The sequence below is a fragment of the Brassica rapa genome, chromosome A03, assembly GCF_000309985.2.
Source record: "Brassica rapa cultivar Chiifu-401-42 chromosome A03, CAAS_Brap_v3.01, whole genome shotgun sequence".
NCBI lineage: Eukaryota > Viridiplantae > Streptophyta > Magnoliopsida > Brassicales > Brassicaceae > Brassica > Brassica rapa.
The window spans coordinates 35432294-35451444 of NC_024797.2; the positions used below are offsets into that span (position 1 = coordinate 35432294).

The window sequence follows — 19151 nt, forward strand, 5'->3', positions numbered from 1 at the left end:
TCATTAGCTTTTGCATCACTAATAACTTCCTCATCCCTAGAAAACATCTCGTTACTTTGGTTTTGTGAGACAGATTCTATGAGCTCCACGTGCAAGACAGTACGGCTCTGATTTTTTCGGCTTCCAATAAATATCCGAAAACATCTTCATCATCGAAGATGTAACATGGCCTCTTATCATCCATTCCAAACGGAAAGTAACTCAGCTGAATCTTGGACGAAGCTACATCAATCTTCATTTTCCTGCATACTCTTTCAACCAACTGAGAGTAACTGTTGGGGTCAAAATCGGTCATGACGGAATCAATGTCTGAAAGTCCGTAAAAATCAGCATAAACATTTTTACGAAAAGTAATCTTCGTAAAGATATCTTTACGAAGAGCCTTGCAGTAAAATATCGTCCAAATCTCAATCGAACCACTAAATACCGATTGTCCAAAGGCAACGGACATGTATCCAAATCGGCCGCAGACAAGCTCGAGTATGGAAATCAGACCGCGGACAAACCAAGCTCGATCACCACGCATACACACCGTCCGGTCGCTATACAGCAACCAAACCCGAGCCAAGCTTGGTCGCTACGTAGCGACCGAGCGTCTGTCCCGTTCGGTCGCTACATAGCGACCGAGCTCGAGCCAAAGCTCGGTCGCTACGTAGCGACCGAGCGATCGTCCCGCTCGGTCGCTACGTAGGGACCGAGCTCGGCCAAGCTCGGTCGCTACATAGTGACCGAGCGATCGTCCCGCTCGGTCGCTACGTAGCTACCGAGCTCGAGCCAAAGCTCGGTCGCTACGTAGCGACCGAGCGATCATCCCGCTCGGTCGCTACGTAGCGACCGAGCGTTCGTCCCGCTCGGTCGCTACGTAGCGACCGGGCTCGAGCCGAAGTTCGGTCGCTGTGTAGCGATTGAACTCTTCCGGACATCGACAAACATCAATCCATGCATTCTCGTCAAATCTTCGAACGCTATCTACCGAAGACCGTAGCAAGCTCAGTCCACGTTTTCCGCTATTCCAACTCATCGATCAAACTTCGCGGATGAGGAACCGCAGAAAGTTCGTAGTAAACGTCTCGAGTCGGAAGACGGCCCAAAGGGACCTAAAACACGACTCGAGGCCCATCCTACGATTTTCTAACCCAAAGCTCGTAAACCGCAGCACGGTCTACGCTTGGACCACAAGGAAGGATAAATGTCAAGTTTCCGCGGATAAATACGGAAGTTTTGAAGATAATTGTGAAGATCGGGAAAAATGGAATATCTCCATTATTATGCTATGACGGCTTAAGGGCAGAAGAGTAAAAACGTAAACCGACCTTGGAGCTAGTATATAAGGAGTCCTAGGCGAGGAGCATGGGGGAGAACTTTTTAGATTCGAAATTCTCTGCACTTATAAACTTTAGGCTTATTTTCGACAAGTTCGGTTTCTATGACTGGCACTCGATTACTAGACGAACTCGCCCAGGCAGTTCGATCTCTTGTCCAGCTCTATCAATTGAACTACGTTCGGCTTGATCCTCGAAAGGGGTACGTAGGCAGCCTTTAACAAGGTTCAGTCCGAAATCGATCAAAAACCTTTTCTTTATCTATTTCGTCTTTCGTTATCGAGCTGCGACTAAACTATGTTTGAGCTATGAGGCCGCTAGAACTAAGTAACTCGCTGACAGACTTTGCGGCCAAAGCTTTCATGATCTCTTGTAATGATCGCAACGCTCTTACGCGGACTCGAAATAAGATCTACTGTTTTCTCTAAACTCGTTTGTTATCTTTTCATGATTTCCGCATATACTCGGTCACTTGTCGTTGGCTCTCGCAGAGATCCGGGACCTCTGGGAAATTAGGGTTTTCCTAGTTTTCTTATTTAAACGGAAATCGACAGTGCGAATTTCGGTTCCCACAGTAAGTCACCTCCTCATCACTTCTCATCGTAAACAGTAAAGTAAAAATATGTAAAGTCGAGGCATCGACTTCACTATATCAACCTCAAAACAATTCTTATGCACAGCTTTGTCCACTAAATCTCTCACTTAATGCTTAGTTTCAAATTCTTGGTGCAAAGCCATGTCAATACCGTCATCCCACTTGAAATGTACAACTGGTGTTTCAGCTGGTGTAACAACCGCCAACTTCTCCATATCATTTGTTTCAGTACCCACTTTATCGGCTTTCTCATTCTCATCCTCTTGAATATGAGGAATAGTCGTCAACTCCTTAAGACCAACCATATCATCATTAGCTCTTGCATCACTAATAATTTCCTCATTCCTAGAAAAAATCTCTTTACTTTGGTTTTGTGAGACAGATTCTATGAGTTCCACGTGCAAGACAGTACGGCTCTGATTTTTTTCGACTTCCAATAAATATCCTAAAACATCTTCATCATCGAAGATGTAACATGGCCTCTTATCATCCATTCCAAACGGAAAGTAACTCAGCTGAATCTTGGGCGAAGCTACATCAATCTTCATTTTCCTGCATACTCTATCAACCAACTGAGAGTAAGTCACCTCCTCGTCACTTCTCATCGTAAACACTAAAGTAGAAATATGTCGGTCTTTCTGCTTCCATCGAATTTCATCTCCCACATTTGAATAACTACCCCCTTGATCAAAATATATCACCACACATCTGTTGTTATCCATAGTTACCTGGAAAAGTATAATAAACAACATCACCACTTAGTAGTTGTACCGGTTATTCTAGTTATACACGTAGCAGTGATGACATTTGTACTAGTTGTACCAGTATCATATTGTATACGTGACTGATAGTTGTACCAGTTTAACTAGTTGTACGTTTTGTGTGAACCATCACAGTAACACTAGTTGTACCAGTATACATATTGTACAAGTTACAAATAGCTGTACGTGTTTAACTAGTCGTACGGTTCGTATGAACAATCACAGTAACATTAGTTGTACCAGTTATACCATATTATATAAACAATTTTCCTTCCACAGTTTCATGATTATAATTAGATTTACATTATATTCAATTTCAAATCACTCTTACTACTGTAATGTCTTTGGTTCAAACATGATTCAACGTACAGAATCTAATTTGAGAGAGAGAGAGAGAGAGAGAGAGAGAGAGAGAGAGAGAGAACATTACCCAAATTCATCTATGGAGGAAGATACACGATTTGTTGTGGATGTTTATGCTGTTCTTTTCTGTTCTTCGTCCAATCTCTCAAAAGAGATATTGTTTGGTGAAGAATTGAAGTGAGAAAGAATGGTGGTTGTTACGTTAATTGAAGAAAGGAAGAAGAAGGGTGGGTCCCGCGTAAGGAGGAGAGAGAGGAAGGAAAAATCGTGTGGCTCATTTTGTTTTGATCCAATGGTGTAGATCATCCATTCATTAAGGTACTTAATTTCTTTCATTGGGATCATGCAAAAGATGTTAGGTTGTAAGAGAATAAAAAAGGTGGGTTATGTCCTATAAGAAAATAATGTCCCCCTGATCCACATGCTTTATGTGCGTCTATTCAAGCACGGCTCTGCATGTCCATTCTGACCAAACTTCTCCATTCTATTTCTCTTTCTTCCTTTCGTCTCACCATCTGAATATCACGAGTCTGGATTTGAGCTTTCTAGTTTTGGGTCGTGTTGGATTTGTTTGTTTTCGTTTGTGTTCTCTAGTCCGGTCTGAATTTGTAGATAACATCTTGTTTGCAAAATAGAATAGTTTTTGGAGTCAAAAATATTTTTATAATATTATTATAAAAATGAAGAAAGGAATCCCTGACTTCCTCACAACTTACTCACATGCTGAGCTAGGAGAAAAAGAAACGTAATCACATGTTCCTGAAAACTGCCAAAATGATTTTGTTATGTATCCACAAGACATACAATTATTGAACAACTAGGACTTGGTATCGATTCTCACAATTTAATCATCTGATACTTATCCACCATATACCCAATTTGTGGTCGTTCCTTTTCTCTGGAATTATCTTTGGAGAAGATATTATTTTTTTTTGGTAAATTCGTTATCATGATAGCACCTAGTGCCCGTAGTTGTAAGGATGGACAAAATATTTTTGATCTATGATCCGATCCGTTATCAGTTAATCCGATTCAAAAAGTTCAGACATTGGTCTCATTTGTTCAGTTGATTTAAAATATTAAAAAATCCAAATCCGATTTGAATCCTTTTTAAATATAATTTTAAATATACAAATTATTCATATAATAAATTAAAATAGTTTAAATATTAAAATATTACCGACACTATATTATATTTATCCAATGTTGAAGTAATTTTCAATATCTAAAATTTTGCAAAAATAAACTTATTTTTTCTGTTTGCTAATTCTATTTAATTTATTTTATGTAATATTTAATTTATTATTTCGATAATTTAATAATATGCTTTAATTATTTTAGTAAATTCTATAGATTTCAAAATATTTCAGTGTTGACATAGGCAAAATCAGAATATAATTTAATACACTGCATATTTAGTAACAACAATTCTTATTATCTCGTATTTTTTAGAGAAAAAAACATCTTTTTTTATAAATATTCTTTTCGATCTAAATTGAGATCTAGTTTCTTCTTCGTTCTATAGTTTTTAAAACTTCTCAAGTGATTATATTTCCATGGATAGATCGCAAGAACTGTTGTTGTAGTTGATGTTCAATCATTATATACCCCCCCCCCCCCCCCCCAATTGTTTGTTCATATTTTCTTTCAGAAGAAAGTAATATCTTTCCTAACTGAGATTAATATCTTTTATATCCACAAAAATTTCGTGCTAAAATAAAAAGGCATGAAGTTGCCAGAATAACCACAAAATGAGAAAAGTATGAAAGGCCGGATAAGAAACTTCTCCACCTCTGCAGAATTTGTCAGAACTCCCTTGATTGCAGAGGGCCTGGCTCTGAGAGCTGCTCTCCAAAAGTGTAGGGATCTGAAGATTGAAAGGATAAGGTGTGAATCTGACTCGATGCAATTGGTGCAGGCGCTGCAGAAGAAGGTCTTGCATATGGAGCTCTATGGCATTGTCGCTGATATCAACGATCTAGTTCTTGCTATTGAATTTGTGTCTTTTAGATGGATATCTAGAGAGAAAAACAAAGATGCCGATCTGTTGGCTAAGCTATGCCTAGCTGATGAACAAGTATTGTATGCTTTGAATGTCACCTAACTCTATTAATGGTAATGAATGTTTGTGTTTCAAAAAAAAAAACACAAAACAAGAAACATGGAAATCTATGTGACTTTTTTTTTTGTAAAAAGCGTGAATTTTCTACGAATTAAACTGTGAAAACAATAGTAACGATGTTGCCACAAAAATTACCGTGGCAAAATTGCATTGCAATATAACATAGCAATTCGTGGGAACTTTAGCAACAGTTTTCTATAGTTTAATCGTGGCTAAAACTTTTTGCAATAAATAATGTTAAGTTTAATCATGGCAATTTCTTGGCTAGTCCACGAAAAAACGTCCCACCAATCATTTCGGGTACTGACGATAGTAAAAAATAAAAAAATACATAAATACATTTCATAGCAAAATTTGTGGTAAGTATCCATAGTGCCATCCCATCCGACAGAAGAAGGGCAGGGAAAGGTGTGATATATTAAAAACAAATTCATGTAAACACTCGTCACAAAATTCGTATGGATTTAATTGTGAAATAGCTAAGATGCTAGAGAGATAAGAAAAGAAAAAAAGAGAGAGGGTGTGATTTTAGTTAGTTAGTAATTTTGTTTTATAGTTATCTCACACAATTTTCCAAATTCTTAGCAATTTTCGAGGCAAACTTGACAAAAATCGTGGCAAGAATCATAGGAAAAACCTGGAAACTATTTTCTATAAAATCAAACAAGCCTTCACTCTCGTATTGTAAGAAGCTTGAAACGTAAACTTGAGAGAAATGAATTTGAGAATTCAGTGTCTAATAAATTTTAAGCAAGAGAGTGGATGGATCGATACATTTTGATCCTATCCATAATTATGTTTAAAGAGAGTTTATGGAAGGTGTTGAAGAATTTATCACATTTGCTTCTAATAAAAATTCTTCAATCAGAGGAAACCCATGTTATGTCCTTGTGGAAGATGTCAAAACCAAAAGAAATGTGATGCAAGAACATCTTTGAGACTCATCAACTGATTCGGCTTCAAGGATAATTATTATATTGTCAAGCTGTGGAGAAAATTACTATGATGTTGGAGAATCATCAGTGCCGGCTCTAGGGGTAGGCAAGTGGGGCACACGTCCAGGACCCACTTTTAAAACAAATAAATTTAATGATAAAAAAGGCCCAAATTTTTGTTGTATTTTTGCAATACGGGCCCAAAATATTATATATAATCAATTATATTGCATATAAATTAAATTTATCCAAGGGTCCAGGTTGAGCCGGGCCTGAGAATCATTAACGGCTGGTCAATTTATAAGAGAAGAAACACAGTATGCTAAAGAAGAGTCATATCAGCAAAACATAAATGTCAATATGGGAGGAGACATTGGGTCAATCCATAAATTGGAGAATGCAATGAAAGTACCTAATGATGAGGAATATAAAGATCGAAGGTTTCAAACTTTTGAAGCCACCAATCAACCACTCTATGATGGATGTATTGAAGGAATTACTCAATTATACTCGCCTTCACATTTAATGAAAGTAAGAACCGATCATAATTTGGGGGAGTCATGTCTGGATGAGATATCATAAACTTTTAAAGATGTTTTGCCACAACAAAATAAAGCTTATGCGTCATATTATGAGACAAATAAGTTGATGAAGGCGCTTTGTCTCCAGGTTATCAAGATTGATATTTGTTAGGATAATCACATGTTGTTTTAAGGAAAGTCATCAGCTGTTAGTGTGTCGGTTTTGTGGAAAAAATAGACATCACAAGAAGCATAGGAAGGGAAAAAAGTCTTCTACAACAAAGAATGTTTTATATACCTATTATGGAGAGGTTGTAGCATCAACTAGGAAACTGCATCACATTTGTGATGGCATACAAAATATGTCTTTCATGAAGGATAAATACATCACCTTTCTGACTAAGCAACATAGAAGCATTTTTACAAGGTATATCCTAATTTTGCTGCAAAAAGTTGAAACACACCGTAGACCAGCCACACACCATATCTAAGATTATCAACATATGGATTTAATCCAGTTGGTATAGATGGTGAAACACTAGGTCTGACCCGTAATTTTAACGCCATATAACTCACCTCCCGGTATATGTATAAAACAAAATATTTATTTTTATGAGTACTAGTTTCCAGTCCAAGACATCCAAAGAAGATCATTGAAAATAATCCTCAGCCGTTAATTGAATAATTGCAAAGTTTATGGAGTGATAGGGTAAAAGCATATGATATTCCGAAGAAGCAAAAATTCACAATCCCTGCCACATTATTTTGGACAATTAATGACTTTCCAGGTTATGACATGATGTCAGGTTGGATGACTCAAGGTCTTTTAACTTGTCCATATAGTTTATATGATATGAAGTCATTTTGGTTACAACATGGAAGAATACATAGTTTCTTTGACAATCATTGAACAGTTCTGCCTATGGGTTATCTCTACAGGCAACATGTACAAGCGTTTAGATAAGGAATAAAATAACTGATTCTCCTTTACTACGGTTGACAGTAGTGAGGAAATCCTCACTGAAATAATAAACAACATTGAAAGAGTGCACAGAACAGCCGATCGTGGAGGAAATGGACACAAGAACCTTTCTCGTAGTATATATGATTAAGGCAAATATCACAATTGGGGAACCTTTCTGTATTATATGAACCTTCGTCTTCCCCACAACTTGGACTTCATACAGGTTGAGAAAAATTTATTTGATAATCATATTAAAACTGTGTTGAATGTTCCCGGAAAGAAAAAAGTTAATGCCAAGTAAGCAATGGATCTACCTAATTTTTTCATAAGGAAAGAGTTACATATCAAAGCACCGTTAGGATTTGGATTTGGGTTTTATATTTGGGTTTTTATTTCAATTCAACTTGGGTTTCAATTTTGGGTTTCAAGTTCCTGCTGATATTTTAACCAAGGTGGTTCATGTTAGGAAGTTTGAGGAAGCTCTAAATTTCCTTGGGATGACCGAGAGCATCGGTGTCATTCGACAAAAGCATGGGTTTGCTTAACCTAAGTAATGGATCGTTTTTGATGTCATCAAGTAGGAGTTTGTTGGGATTCGTCAAAGACTGCATCAGAGACTACGTCAAGGAATCCGTCAGAGACTTCGTCGGGATTTGGTGATGGAAATCAACCAAGATCGCATAACTTAAACCAAGATAAGGACGTCAAATTAGGAAATAGAAATATCACTTTTATGGAGTTATGGAAGTTGATAGGATCCTGGAAATATTGCTTTCATGGTTTATAGAATTTGGAAGTATTTGTAAATATTCCTATTAGGTTTATGGAAAGGGGCGAATGCCCTAATCCAATATGTTAATTGAATATGGTTTATGGAAGAGTAGCTTGTCTGTTCTCTTCTCTCTTGTCTAAGTAAGCCTATTGTAAGCTTATGAAAGAGAGAGAGGGAGAGAGAGAGAGAGAGAGAGAGAGAGAGAGAGAGAGAGAGAGAGAGAGAGAGAGAGAGAGAGAGAGAGAGAGAGAGAGAGAGAGAGAGAGAGAGAGAGAGAGAGAGAGAGAGAGAGTGCTTCTGAATCCGCTTCCTTCACGGTTTAAAGATACGCCAAAGATACATTCTCATTGGAAGGGGTGACAAGTGCAGAAAGGTCTAAAGATTAAGATCTCAAGACCTCTACGGCTTCACATGATAATGGTGAAGGATATTATGCTAGAGGAAGGACTGACAAGAAAGATCCAGTGAGGAATGATAAGGGAAATTCTAGATCAAGCTCAGGGTCTAGAATATCTTGCTGGTTTTGAAAGAAGAAGGGATACCAAGAGGGAGTGTTATGCATACAAGAAGAAATATGACAGAGGAGAAGACGAAGCGGAAGCAGCCGTTGTGATAGATACTGATTCAGAGGATGATGCACTGTCGGTTTCAGATAGGTGGCATCATGATAAGTTGGTAATTGATTATGGATATTCCTACCACCTGATGTGTTGGAGGGATTGGTTTCACACGTTCTAAGAGCTAACTTCGGGGCAAGTTCTTCTTGGTAATGATTGTACGGTTGGAGTGCAAGGGATTGGTACAATAAACATCAAATCTTATGGTGGTTGTGTGAAGACACTCACGAATGTGGGAACAAAAATTCACACCATCGATTACCATAATTGGAAGAAAGCCAGAAAACCCTAACTTCCCCAAGGTCCTGGATTCTCTGCGAGAACCAACGACAAGTGACCAAATAAATGCGGAAAATATGAAAAGATATCAAAACGAATTTACGGGGAAAGTATATCTTTATTTCGAATCTGTGTAAGAGCGTTGCGATTATTACAAAAGATTATAAAAGCTTCGGCCGCAAGAGCTGTCAGCGAGTTCCCTAGTTCTAGCCACCAAAAACCTTAAACCTAGTTGAGTCACAGCTCGATAACAACAAAAGAAAAATATATGAAAAAGGTTTTGATTGATTTCGGACTGAACCTTATGAAAGGCTGCCTACATACCCCTTTCGAAGATCAAGCCAAACGTAGTTCAATTGAAAGAATGGAACAAGAAATCGAACTGGGTGGGCGAGGTTGTCTAGTAATCGAGTGCCAATCATAGAAACATAACATGTCGAGAAAAATGCCTAGTGTTTCTAAGTGCAGAGAGTTCTAAGATCCTAAAAGAATCGTTTCTTCGAGAAATTGATTGATCCTTTCCGAGAAGTTTCTCTTGTAATACACTTAAACTACAAAGTTTTAGTGTTCTGTATTTTTATTTTCTTTTTAGAAAGGTTTCTCGGGAAGTTTCCGACATTAATTTCGTCATAATCATTTTTTGACCCCAACAGCGTGCTAGCGGTCCAACTAGCCATAGCCAGCTATCGGTCTAACTCGCTTTATGGCAAGGTTGCTAGCCGACTAGCAGTCCTACTCGTCTGATGGCGAGTTGGATAGCTGACTAACCGTCCAATTCGCCCGATGGCGAGTTTGCTTGTCGGCTAGTGGTCCAGCTAGCCATATGGCGAGTTGGCTAGCAGACTAGTGGTCCAACTCGCCAGATGACGAGCAGCCTAGCCGGCTAGCGGGCGAATGCGCTCGTTGGCTAGATGGCTCTTTTCTTCCGTTCTGATTCTCTCTTATTGATTGCTTCGTAGACTTTCAGAACTATTTAATTTGTTTTAAGTTTTTCTGTAGGTATTTTCTGAAAGCTATTTCTCAGAAGTTCTTAGACGTCTATTTTGCCATGACCGATTTTGACCCCAACAGTTAGCCCCCCAGCTCGTAAGATTTTACGTTTAATCTCTTGCGAGGTAGTGATAGGCGTATTAGGTGGAATCAACGGCTAAGAAGTTCCGTTGGAATTAGTGGTTGGCTTACTCATGAGAATGGAATGTGAGATGATTGGGGCTGCGCCTTATGAAGGCTGCCTATGTACCCTTGTCGAAGGGATCAAGCCTTTCGTAGTTCGTCCTAGAGTTAAGGTTCTTATGACCTGTTTTCCTGTGAGAACTTTACTGTCTAGTTGTGTATCATCTAGAGACTATCGGGCATGTTTCTGCCGATGGCATTGTGTATTGGACCTTTATCGGCCTCGAGAGTAGCCTTGTTGGCTGTTTGCTTTGCTCGAGTGTGGCCGCTTTGAATCCCTGCCTCTTTGCAGCTTCTTTTTAATGAATTGAGTTTCGTGTTTTAAGAGCATGTTTGTATTCGTGTGAATGTAGAGGGAAGATTATGAGTTTTCATCTCATATTCTAACTCTTTGCTAGATCGTCGTATTCGTTGTTCGTTTTAGGCAAATTCGAAAAATCTAATTTTGCAAAGATTTGTGAACGTTGAAATATAGGAAAAGACAACTTATAGGATCTCGTATCGTTAGATACCATGCCCTGAGATGCTAGAGACCAGTGTGCTGGGTTTAGGATAAGACCTAGGTTTACCATCAGTTTTAGGGTGTGTGATGACTACTTCGGTTTACGTGTCCCGTATGCGACTTCAACCTGATTTGTACCGATTTATAGTCCGCGATAGGTTCTCGGCTTATACGACTTGTCTGGTAGGAATCGAGCATCTCTCCAACAACAATTTCTAAGTTGAGGAAGAGTTGACCAAAATTTCATGTTTATTTTATAGCGTTATTATCCTTCTGTCGGATGTCTGATGGCTAAGTCTGTTTAGGCTGCAAGTGGGTCTAGTTTTAAGGGAACCCTTACTAGAGTAAATGTAGGTGTTTCGATTAGAACCCCTAGGAACCATAACCCTCATGCCGATAGTTGTGTACTTGGGATTCCAATCCATGTGGGATCAATGGTATATCCGGCATACCTGCTAGTTGTTCCTTCAGGACAACATGAAGTGACTGGCTGTCGAGATACTACATGCAGTTGGATTGTGGTCGAGGAAGAATTACACTTGAAGAAAGAGGACAACCATCAACGATATACTATGGGATATGTCCAAGTTCTGGAGTATCACTTGTATTTGCGTTATGAGTTAAGAAGGATTTGATCAAGGGCGAGGTATATTTGGTAACTCTGACTACCCTTGGTGGAGACCTGAAAGAAGGGACGTAGTTGGAAGAGATACCAGTAGTAAAACAATACCAGGATGTATTGCAGCCAATGGAAGGATTTCCCCCACCACGAAGTGATCCTTTCACCATTACATTAGAGCCGGGAGCAGCCCCAATAGCGAAGGCACCTTATCGAATGGCTCCAGCTGAGCTTGCTGAATTAAAAAGCAGTTGGAGGATTTGATAAATAAAGGATTTATTAGACCGAGTTCTTCACCATGGGAAACACTAGTCTTATTTGTGAAGAAGAAAGACGACACCATGCGGTTATGCATCAATTATATTGGGATTAACAATGTTACAGTAAAGGACAAGTATCACTTGCCAAGGATCGATGAATTGTTGGATCAGCTTCATGAGGCAAGCTGGTTCTTAAAGATATATTTGGCATCAGGATACCATCAAATCCCTATATCAGAGTCCGATATCATGAGAACGACTTTTAGGACCCGTATGGCCACTATGAATTTGTGGTAATGCCTTTTGGTCTTACAAATGTGTCAGTTGCTTTCATGCGCTTGATGAATGATTTATTTTGTTATTACTTGGATAAATTTGTAATCATCTTCATTGATGATACTTATTTATTCCAAAAGTAAAGAGGAACATGCAGTTTTGTAAGTTATTCGCCAAGTTTAATAAATGTAGTTTCTGGAAAATGGAGATTGGATTCCTTGGTCATCGAGTGTCAGAGAAGGGTGTTGCAGTAGATCCTGAAAAGGTTGAAGTAGTTAAGGATTGGACACGCCCTACCAGCGCTACCGAGGTTCGAAGCTTTCTAGGATTGGCTGGGTGTTATCAAAATTTTGTGAGAAATTTTTCCATCATGGCCAAACCCTTGACGAGGATGACTGGGAAAGATATATCATTTGGATGGGATAAGAGGAAAAGGCTTTTACACAATTAAAGGAAGCTTTGACGACAGCAACCTATTCTCGCATTACCTACTCCAGGAATACCTTACACCGAATACACTGATGCATCACGACCAAATTAATTAGAAATTTTTCTCGTTTTTGTGGGATTGTTCCGTGGAAGTTTTGAGTAGTTTTTTCCGAATTAAGAATTAGGTGGCAAACATCGACAATTCGCGGAATATGTTACTATTGAAGCGACACTTGATTTTTTACAAAATCTTAGGTTTCAGATAATGTTTTAGCGGTGAGTCAAAATCTTATGATCTCTCGTTTTGCTTTGTTTGTCTTTGTCAGCCGTTTTAGGTTTTGAGTGATTTTATAGTAATCAACTTCGTTTCTCTGAAAGTTATACGGAAGAAGTACAGCGGTGGGGGATTGTGTAACCGATTGGATGTGCTTCCTATTTCCATGAGTAATCTAAAATTTTTCCGAAAGTTATTTGGAAGAAGTTCAGCGGTGAGTTGTGTACCTGATTTTCTATGGTATCTTTTTCCGCGAGTAATCTAGGATTTTTCCGCGGTTTCGGGGAGAGCAAGTTTTATATTTTCCGAAAGTTTTCAGAAAACGTATTTTGGTAAACCCTTACGCGTTGGGATTTCTTTAGCTCGGTAATGAGACGAATCTTACAGGGTTTGATAAAATTTATTGTTACCCTTTTTAATTATACAGAGAAATCGCGAGCTCGTTTTGTTGTTCTTCCTATGGTGAAGAGTCGTGACTAGGTTTTCGATTTTCTCAAGAACTGTGGCATTTGCGTAAGGGTTGGCCATAGGAGCAGTCACTGCTGAAGTTGTTTTACCTGTATTATTGCGTGTTGCGAGTTTGTCTTTCATATTCCCAAACATCGTTTTGATCAAGCGTTTTGTGGCCGTGAGTTAGAGTAATCCGACTCCCCCCCCCCCCTCCTTCTAGCACAAAACTGTGGGAACCGAAATTCACACAGTCCATTTCCATAATATGAGGAAAGCCAAGAAATCCAACTTTCCCTGAGGTCCCATATTCTCTGCAAGAACTAATGACAAGTGACCAAATAAATGCGGAGAATATGAAAAGATAACAAAACGAATTTACGGGGAAAGTAGCTTTATTCTGAATCTGTGTAAGAGTGTTGCGATTACTACAAAAGATTATAAAAGCGTCGACCGCAAGAGTTGTCAGCGAGTTCCCTAGTTCTAGCCACCAAAAACCTTAAACCTAGTTGAGTCGCAGCTTGATAACAAAAAGCAAAAATATGAAAAAAGGTTTTGATTGATTTCGGACTGAACCTTATGAAAGGCTGCCTACGTACCCCTTTCGAGGATCATGCCGAATGTAAGTTCAATTGAGAGAGTGGAACAAGAGATTGAACTTCCTGGGTAAGTTCGACTAGTAATCAAGTGCCAATCATAGAAACATAACATTTCGAAAAAATGCCTAGAGTTTCTAAGTGCAGAGAGTTCTAAGATCCTAAAAGAATTGTTTCTTTGAGAGATTGAATGATCCTTTCCGAGGAGCTTGTCTTGTAATACTTTAAAAAAAAAAATTTAGTTTTATGTATTTTTATTTTATTTCCATAAAGGTTTCTCAAAAACGTTTCTGACATTGATTTCGTCGTAACCATTTTTGACCCCAATAGCAGGCTAGCGGTTCAACTAGCCATGTGGCAAGTTGGCTAGCCAGCTATCGGTCCAACTCGCCTGATGGCGAGTTTGCTAGCTTCCTAGCGGCCCAATTCGGCTGATGGCGAGTTGGCTAGCCGGCTATCGGTCAAACTAGCCATATGGCGAGTTGGCTAGCCAGCTATAGGTCCCACTCGCCTTATGGCAAGTTGGCTAGCCGGCTAGCGATCCAACTCGCCTGATGGAGAGTTGTCTAGCCGACTAGTGGTCTAACTCGTCTGATGGCGAGTAGTCTAGCCGGCTAACGGTCCAATTCGCCCAATGGCGAGTGTGCTAGCCGGTAGTGCTCCAACTAGCCATATGGCGAGTTGGCTAGCGGGCTAGTGGTGTAACTCGCCATATGGCGAGTGGCCTAGTCGGCTAGCGGGCAAATGTAGCAGGCTAGTTGGCTAACGGGAAAGGTGGCTCTTTTCTTTCGTTCTCATTCTCTCCGTTGATTGCTTCGTAGACTTTCTGAACTATTTCGTTTATTTTACACAAGTTTTTCCATAAGTATTTTTCGAAAGCTATTTCTCAGAAGTTTTTAGACGTTGATTTTGCCTTGACCGATTTTGACCCCAACAACAATTGTCAGGTATATTCCAGAATTAAGAAGGAACTTGATAACTACTGGAACCTTGGATATTTTAGGCTTTGAGCACAGAGGTGGACATGGGAAGACTAGGTTTTACGAGCATGGAAAACTAGCTCTTCAGGGAACTTTTGTGTGGGTCATTGTACCTGCTAGATGGTGAAGCTGTGTCAGGTGAAGTAAGCAGTAATGTAATAAAGAAACCATCTAAGGATGAGACAGTCTTGTGGCATGGGCAAAGAGTATGAAGAATCTTAAGATTCTGGCCATAAATGGGTGATCGATAAGAGGAAGATTGGAGTTTTGGATTTCTGTGAGAGCTGTGTGATAGGGGAAGCACAAGATATAGCTTCCACATCGGAAGACATGATACAAGTGAAGCTCTCAGGTATGTACATGCTGATTTATGGGGATCTCTAAATGTGACGCCAAGTCTGTTCGGAAAGCAATACTTCATGTCTATTATCAATGATTACACAAGGAAGGTGGGTATATTTCTTAGCTGCTAAAGGAGAAGCATTTAGCAAATTATGTGAATGGAAGAAGTTGGTGGAGAATCAAGTCAAGAAGAAGGTGTGTTGTTTTAGAACAGACAATGGACTTGAATTTTGTAATGCAGAGTTTGACAACATCTACAAGCACCATGGAATCAAGAGACACATGACCTGTGCATATACACCACATCAGAACGTTGTAGCTGAACGTATGAACAAGACTCTGATGGAAAAGGTGAGATGATTTCTGGTTTAGTCAGTTCTAGATGAACAACTCTAGGCTGAAGCGGTGTCTACGTCAGCGAATGTGACAAACAGGAGTCCAGCTTCTGCCATAAATGGAAACATTTTGGAGGTACTTTGGTTGGGCAAGAACTCCGGTTATATGCACCTGAGAAGACCTGGATGTGTGGTTTACTTCCATGCAGATCAAGGAAAGCTCAAGGCAAGAGCTGAAATGGGAATCATCGTCAGTTATCCATCAGGTGTGAAAGGATGCAAAGTTTGGCTTCTTGAAGAGAAAAAATGTGTTATAAGAAGGAATGTGGTATTTACAAAAGATAAGGTCTACAAGGATTTGAATGTCTGCGAGGTCAAAGCAAATTACACAGAGGAGCTAAGAAATCAGATTGTGCAGGAAGATCCAGCAGGATCTACGTCAGGACCATAAGTTGAGAATTCAGGTGCAGCTGTTGACGAAACAGCTGAGACAGCTGTTGACATAGATAAAGTAGGTGAAAGTCTTGAAGGATACCAGCTAGCAAGGGATAGAGTTCGGAGAAGCATAGTGCCACATGCATGGTACTCAGACTCGGAGGATATATCAGCGTTTGCGCTATATGGAGCTGATGACGTATGTGTTGAGGAACCTCAAGGCTATCATGGAGCAATGAACAACCAAGCGAGAAGGCAGTGGGATGAAGCATGTGGTGAAGAGATGACTTCACTAGATAAGAACCAAACCTGGAAGCTTGTGAGAAGGCCTTGTGAGCGCAAGGTGATAGGCTGCAAGTGTGGGTATTTAAACTGAAGTCTGGTATATCTGGTGTTGAGAAGCCTAGATTCAAGGATCGGTTAGTTTCTAAGGGATACTGTCAAAGAGAGGGTATTGATTATCAAGATGGTCTTCATCCGTCGTGAAAAATGTAACCATAAGGTTCATGTTGTCAATTACAGTAATCTGGATTTGGAGCTTGAGCAACTTGATGTAATGACTGCATTTCTTCATGGTACACTTGAAGAAGAGATTTACATGGAGCAACCAGAGGGGTTTCAGGTTAAAGGAAAGAAGGATCACACTTGTCTACTTCAGAAGGCTCTTTATGGACTAAATCAGACACCAAGACAATGGAACAAGTGTTTTGATCAGTTTGTCGTTAGTCATAGATTTCTGAAGAGTGAATATGATCATTGTGTTTACATCAAAGAGGTAACCAAGGATACATGCATCTATATGTTGTTATATGTGGATGATATGTTGGTTGCGTCAAGGGATGCGGCAGAGATCAGGAAAGTAAAGCAGTTACTCAGCAGCAGATTTGAGATGAAGGATTTGGGTCCAGCAAGGCGAATTTTGGGAATGGATATTGAGAGAGATCGTGAAAGGGGGATTCTGACACTATGTCAATCTGGTTGTATCAGGAAGATTCTCAGGATATTCAACATGGATGAGTCAAAGAGTGTGTCAACACCTGTTGGCGCACATTTCAAATTGTATGTTGTAGTTGATGACAAAGCAGAGACAAGTATGGATGATATTTCATATGCTAGTTATATCGGAAGCATAATGTATGCCATGATAGGCACGAGGTGTGATCTGGCGTATGCGTTGGGGGCTGGTTAGCATGTTTTTGAGTAAGCAATGGATGGTTCATTGGACTGCGGTTAAGTGGGTATTGAGATACCTGAAGGGAACACAAGATGTGAAATTGTGCTTCAGAAAGAATGAGGTGTTTAGGGTTGAAGGTTTCTGTTATTCTGATTTTGCTTTGGATCTGGACAAGAGAAGGTCGATCTTAGGTTATTTTTTCATGGCTGGTGGGAACACAATCAACTGGAGATCAAGCCAAATCTACAAAGTTTAGTGGCTTTGTCAACGACTGAAGCGGAGTATATGGTGCTGGTTGAAGCGGTCAAAGAAGGAATGTACTTAAGGAACTTAGTAGATGAGCTTGGATTCAATAGGCACACTGGTTCAGAGAGGAGAAGTTTGAGAAGCTGAGGTGCAGCAGAGGTGACAGGGTCGGAGAGGAGGTGGAGGAAATCCAAAGCATGATGAGAACAGAACCGGCCCGACAAGGGCCGTCGTGGTCTGAGATGATGTGGAGTGGTGGAGGCGAGTAAAAACACAAGCTTAGTAGATCCGCCCATTATGAAAGTAGCGGCAGCGAGAAGTGGAGCCGTAGGGACGGTGGCGACGAGGAGAGACAGGTAGACGGTGACAATAAGAGGAGATGGAGAGACGACATTGACAATGAGGGGAGCTAGAGCTGTGTCGATGATAAAAGCAGAAAGAACGGAGACGACGAGAGGAGCAATAACGCACGAGATAATAATAGTTTTTTGACTAAAGAGATAATAATAGTTACGAGGAGAACAAGTTGAAAGGTGGCATAAAAAATGACGGAAAGGAATTATGACATGAAGTAAAGCATGGCAGTGGTGGTAGACTGGATGGAGAGCGGAAGTGAGAATAGACAACGACGACGCAAGGTCATTTCGCTACTGGCTTCGAAGAAAGTCAAACAGTTGTCGGCGCCTAGAATAATGTGCCCATGAGAGAAGTTAAGTTAAGGCGAACTATAACTGGTAAAGTTTAATACATAAAAATACTGAACCATTGAGTATATTATCATGATAAGAACTAGTGGCCTAGTGGTAACGATAGGCAAATAATTAGGATCCTTGATTGATTCTATAACAATCTGATAACAATCTGATCTGGTCCGAAAAGTTAGATATCTGAAATCTCTTATTTGTTAAACTTTATTTTGTTTATACTTTTTTGTTTGTTTAAATGTGATTGATTTTGTCAATCCTTACGTGTACGTCACTGGTCATTATCATGATAATGGCCCCAATTGTTCAATATATGTATATATTACGCATAGAGTACAATCATTTTGGTAGTTTTTTTTGAAGAACACGCGGTTATCATTGTATCTCAATATATATATATATATATTATATATTAATATCATCCCTGAACAGAGCAAATCGGAGGCAGTACAATTTCCGGCGACCGATAAACAGCCGGCTAGGTTACATACAAGATAGAAAAAACACTCAAATTTATCTATATTTATAAGAAAAATATCTTTAATTTGAATAAATAAAACCGTTAAAATCGATATACGACAAAAAGTTCTTAATATTATCTTTTAAATTCTTGTTTGAAATATTGTTGCTATTATTTTCATATGGGTTTATTATTTAGATACTGAACATAAACTATATGTTCAAAGTATTTCTAAAAGCCGTTCAAAATTCTGACACAATTTTAATATTAAAAGAAAGAAATAATAAAAAAGTGAGAAATTTAAAATATTATAATATAATCAAGATTGTAAAAGTTTTAAAATCCCAGAAAACAATTATATCTCATTTGTTGATTCTAATTTTAAAAGAAAAAACATATAATTAATTAACTTATATTATAATATTAATTATAATGTTTTTGAAAACTAAAAATTTGTTAATTTTTTAAACAACTCTATTCCTAAGATTACAAGAAATCTAATAAAAAATAAAATAATAATATAAATATTAATTGATTCATAGAATTATGAGATTTTATTGTTATCGATAATACATATTAATATTAGAGAAACATGTATAAAACTGAGTTGTCAAATAGATATATATGTTATGGACAAATAATCACATG

The 19151-nt window shown here is 38.9% G+C and overlaps 1 long non-coding RNA gene across 1 annotated transcript; it reads right to left on the reverse strand.

Annotated features, from left to right (window-relative positions):
- Positions 1 to 1827: 1827 nt before the first annotated feature.
- LOC103849592 lies at positions 1828 to 18985 on the reverse strand. The gene is made up of 2 exons (XR_004456291.1): positions 3109 to 18985; positions 1828 to 2645 (listed from the first exon to the last, which is right to left on the reverse strand). It is a non-coding gene; the product is annotated as an uncharacterized LOC103849592 (long non-coding RNA).
- Between the last annotated feature and the right edge of the window lie 166 nt (positions 18986 to 19151).